The sequence below is a fragment of the Schistocerca americana genome, chromosome 5 (genome assembly GCF_021461395.2).
Source record: "Schistocerca americana isolate TAMUIC-IGC-003095 chromosome 5, iqSchAmer2.1, whole genome shotgun sequence".
Classification (NCBI taxonomy): Eukaryota; Metazoa; Arthropoda; class Insecta; order Orthoptera; family Acrididae; genus Schistocerca; species Schistocerca americana.
The window spans coordinates 150,823,147-150,828,490 of record NC_060123.1 but is presented as its reverse complement, the minus strand read 5'-3'; positions in this window follow the sequence as shown (position 1 = coordinate 150,828,490).

Below are 5,344 nucleotides of genomic sequence, written 5' to 3'. Positions count from 1 at the left end.
TGTAAGGACAAGTGGAAGGGAAATATTTCACAATTGTTTGCAGCACTTTTTCAACGTGAACGAAGGAACGTTCAGCTGTCGTGACGCAGTTCGTGCACTGCTTGGGAGGTCACACATTGCTTTCGGTATTCTTAGCCATGGCAACAATAACTTGTTCAACAACTTCTGGCGTATTTGGCCGTCGGACTCTCCCAGGAGCAATTCTCAAATGGCAGTTAATTTAAACTTTCGAATCATGTTCTCCAACACCGGTGCGGAAAGAGGACCTCTCCGTGTTCCCTTAATGCGTCGATAACTCACGAAGAGCAGCAGTACTACTGCTGTTGTTTTGATGAAACAGCTTTACGAATAAAGCCCAGCTCACTTTGTCTAGACCCATATTGACAGACTGCAACTCTAATGCACACTAATGCTTGTGTTTCAACCGTTCAGGTATAATCGGCGCCTTACGGCAAGTCATGACGCTAATGCTACTAACATTGCAAATCCTGCAGCGCACGATCTGACCATCATCCCTACAGAGTTGGGTACCCAAATGGTAAACAGTTTCCCGGCTCAAGTAGCGAAAGTTTAATTATAACAACCCTGTCCGCAGCGTAATTCGTCGCACCGCACAAGGCGTGTGTTCATTTGCAAGTAACTTCCGTGAGTAATTTCTGCAAGCACTTGCCGAAAAGTTTGCATTACAACAAAAACTTCAGGAATTTTACTTCTGCAACTCGCTTGAGCAAATTAATCTGAGTACTTGCTGCAGGTGTTTGCTAAAGTGCTCCGACTAGAGTCACGTCGTGAATTAGATGAGTGGAAGCTTACAGCAACGTCATTGAAAATTGCAGCAACTGCTACCGTTGTTGCATTATTGCTGTTAAAGGAAAATTGTGATGTAAAACAAAAAGTTAAGAAACAAGGAAGTTTTGGGTGAGAAGATGGATACATATGCATACAAATTTAGCTTTCAAGAAACAATGTCGAGTGAACTAATCAGAAGACTCCAGTCAGATTAAAAACTTCCTCAGAGTGTGGTATCCAGGCTCTGAACGTCTGTTGACTATCGTGCAGTCAGGCATCTTCATACTACAGTGTTTTGTCACGTTACTCTTTCCTCTTTTCGATCCCTACTCTCATGTCCATCACTGCTAGCGCTTATAGTTTAAAACCACCTCCCCATAGCTTGTCTGTATTGTTCTTCTCATGAATTAATGTAAAATTTGCTTATTTTACTCTCTTTCTGCAGTACAGTAATTATTAAATGTCTTGTGATGTAATGTTGTTTAGTAGATGAGCTTACCGTAATCAGAGTAATGCAATATATATATATACATATACATATACGAGGGCCGTTCAGAAAGTAACCTCGGTTGATTAAAAAAAATACACCAAGTTAAATAAAAATATTTTAATATATACATCTTACAACTACATCTTTGCACTATTTTTCTACATAGTCTCCATAGCGATTGAGGCACTTATCGTATCTCTTCACAAGCTTTGAAATTCCTTCTGCACAAAAATCACCCGCTTGTGCCTGGAGCCAGCCTGTGACCGCATCTTTGAGCTCTTCGTCGTCATCAAACCGCTGTGACCCGAGCCATTTCTTCAAATGCATGAAGAGGTGATAATCACTTGGCGCCAGGTCTGGGCTGTAAGGTGGATGGTTGATAACGTCCCACTTGAAGGACTCAAGAAGGGCCGTTGTTCTGCGAGCAGAGTGAGGACGGGCGTTATCGTGCAAAAAACGATACCGGAAGTCAGTATAGCACGGCGTTTGTTCTGTATAGCCCGTCGTAACTTTTTTATTGTTTCACAGTACACGTCTTGATTAATGGTCGTACCACGTTCCATGAATTCAACCAACAACACCCCTTTGGCATCCCAAAACACCGTTGCCATCAGTTTTCTGGCAGAAAAATCTTGCGAGGCTTTTCTTGGTTTGGTAGGCGAATTTGAATGTGCCCACATCTTTGATTGTTCTTTTGTCTCAGGGTTCACGTACTTAATCCAGGTTTCGTCACCGGTCACGATTCTGTTTAACAATGGTTCTCCTTCGTCCTCATAACGTGACAGAAAGTCTAATGCAGAGGCCATTCTTTGAGTTTTGTGGTGGTCGGTAAGAATTTTGGGCACCCATCGTGCACAGAACTTACGGTAACCCAATCTTGCTGTCACTATCTCATACAAGAGAGTCTTAGAAATCTGTGGAAAACCAGTAGACAACTCCGACATTGAGAAACGTCGATTTTCACGAACTTTTGCATCAACTGTCTGAACCAGTTCGTCAGTCACCAATGATGGTCTACCACTCCTCTCTTCATCATGAACGTTTTCTCGTCCACTTTTAAATAAACGTACCCATTCACGGACAACTCCTTCACTCATAACTCTTGGTCCGTACACGGCACAAAGCTCACGATGAATAGCTGCTGCAGAATATCCTTTGGCACGCACTTCACATTTGGCGGGGTTTTCTATTGCAGCACACATTTCAAACTGCCACAAAAACTAAACTAGCGCAGATACGACGTTCACTCGACCACGGCTTGATGCCGACTGACCTGTTGAGTGCGTGAACGCACAGATGGCGTCGCTACTCCCCCCACAACCCGCACTGTGACCAATCGGAGGTTACTTTCTGAACTGCCCTCGTATATAGGAGTCTGATTAGATGTAAGAGAAGACCTATGGCCCTAATTAAAAAAAAAAAAAAAACCCTAAACTATACTCCACCCGACCAGGCCAAGAAGGCCCAACGGTAGCGACCGGTCGCCGTGTCAACCCACAGGCGTCAGTGAATGCGGATTTGGAGGGGCATGTGGCCAGCACACCGCACTCCTGGCCGTAGCTCCTCAGTTTGTCTCACAAGGGCTGAGTGCACCCCGCTTACCAACAACGCTTGGCTGACTGGATGGTCACCCATCCATATGCTAGCCCAGCCCGACAGCGTTCTGACGGGAAGCAGTGTTACCACTGCGGAAAGGCCGTTGGCCGGCCATAACTTGCCAACTTAAATAAATCAATAAATAAAAAATGCGGCAAGCTATCTAGAACACTTTCAGTTACTCTTCGATTTCAACAAAAAGTAGGTATTCCTTTTTTTTCAGATTTAATCCACTTATGTTCACAATAACTTTAAAAAAAATCAGCTAAGGTTTAAAGCCATCTACATTGCTATTCTGTTTCCCGTTCTAGTGAAACAAAATAACCGATAAATTGATTTGGCACTTTCTTGGCTGACTGCGTTCAGTTGCGTCTGTTTAGAGATTGCAATGGTGCTTTTTTTTTCCTCGTCTGTCTCTACACTATTCACCTTTTCGACACTGACGTTTCCGTACGGGTATTGAACAAGAAAACTTCTGCAAGTCTGAATAAAGTTCCAGCAACTGGCATGTTCAGCAAGCAATACAGAGAACTGTTTTTCCACTAACTTGCGGAAGCCACTTATGAACGCTGACCAGTCTTTCAGAAGAGGACTTGCTAGAAGTTTTTGCATGTCAAAGAACCTTCGGAAGTAGCTTGTGTAAGTTACTTGCACCAGTTTACTCCCTAATGGTCACACGCCTCCAGAGCGGCCGCGAGTGAGACACCTCGCGACGCTACACCACCATCAGAGAGAACTCAACGCGTCGCTCTTATGGAACATAATGGATGATTTATTTTTTATCGTACGGTTTTTCAAGCACAATATTAAAGATAATACAAACAGTAATACATGTAATTTACAAACGGCCATATAAATTTTATATAATCGATTGTGTCCGTTGTTGCCATCGGGAAATCGTCGAAAATGCCGCGATAGGCCCTCTTGGGACATTCTGTAACAATGTGACGAACAGTTTGCCTGGCTGCTCCACAATCGCATTTTGGATATGGTGCCGTACCCCATCAGTTTAATAAGTCACAGCTGGAAAATACTAATGCGAATTCTTTACAGACGAATGCAAAAACTGATAGAAGCCGACCTTGGGGAAGATCAGTTTGGATTCCGTAGAAATGTTGGGACACGTGAGGCAATACTGACCCTACGACTTATCTTAGAAGAAAGATTAAGGAAAGGCAAACCTACGTTTCTAGCATTTGTAGACTTAGAGAAAGCTTTTGACAATGTTGATTGGAATACTCTCTTTCAAATTCTGAAGGTGGCAGGGGTAAAATACAGGATCGAAAGGCTACTTACAATTTGTACAGAAACCAGACGGCAGTTATAAGAGTCGAAGGGTATGAAAGGGAAGCAGTGGTTGGGAAGGGAGTGAGACAGGGTTGTAGTCTAACCCTGATGTTATTCAATCTGTATATTGAGCAAGCAATAAAGGAAACTAAAGAAAAGTTCGGAGTAGGTATTAAAATCCAGGGAGAAGAAATAAAAACTTTGAGGTTCGCCGATGACATTGTAATTCTGTCAGAGACAGCAAAGGACTTGGAAGAGCAGTTGAATGGAATGGACAGCGTTTGAAAGGAGGGTATAAGATGAACATCAACAAAAGCAAAACGAGGATAATGGAATGTAGTCGAATTAAGTCGGGTGATGCTGAGGGAATTAGATTAGGAAATGACACACATAAGTAGTAAAGGAGTTTTGCTATTTGGGGAGCAAAATAACTGATGATGGCCGAAGTAGAGAGGATATAAAATGTAGACTGGCAATGGCAAGGAAAGCGTTTCTTAAGAAGAGAAAATTGTTAACATCGAGTATTGATTTAAGTGTCAGGAAGTCGTTTCTCAAAGTATTTGTATGGAGTGTAGCCATGTATGGAAGTGAAAGTGTCAGGAAGTCGTTTCTCAAAGTATTTGTATGGAGTGTAGCCATGTATGGAAGTGAAACGTGGACGATAAATAGTTTAGACAAGAAGAGAATAGAAGCTTTCGAAATGTGGTGCTACAGAAGAATGCTGAAGATTAAATGGGTAGATCACATAACTAATGAGGAGGTATTGAATAGAATTGGGGAGAAGAGGAGATTGTGGCACAACTTGACTAGAAGAAGGGATCGGTTGGTAGGACATGTTCTGAGACATCGAGGGATCACCAATTTAGTATTGGAGGGCAGCGTGGAGGGTAAAAATCGTAGAGGGAGACCAAGAGATGAATACACTAAGCAGATTCAGAAGGACGTAGGCTGCAGTAGGTACTGGGAGATGAAGAAGCTTGCACAGGATAGAGTAGCATGGAGAGCTGCATCAAACCAGTCTCAGGACTGAAGACCACAACAACAACAACCCCATCTGTGAAGATAGCCCATGCTTCTGCCGTGATTGATGTGTAGTCTAGTAAACATTGCCCATGTTCTGAGTGTGTGGTCAAAGGTAGAGCGTTGTTTCTTATGCAGGGCAAGTTCTGGCAATGTGGAGGG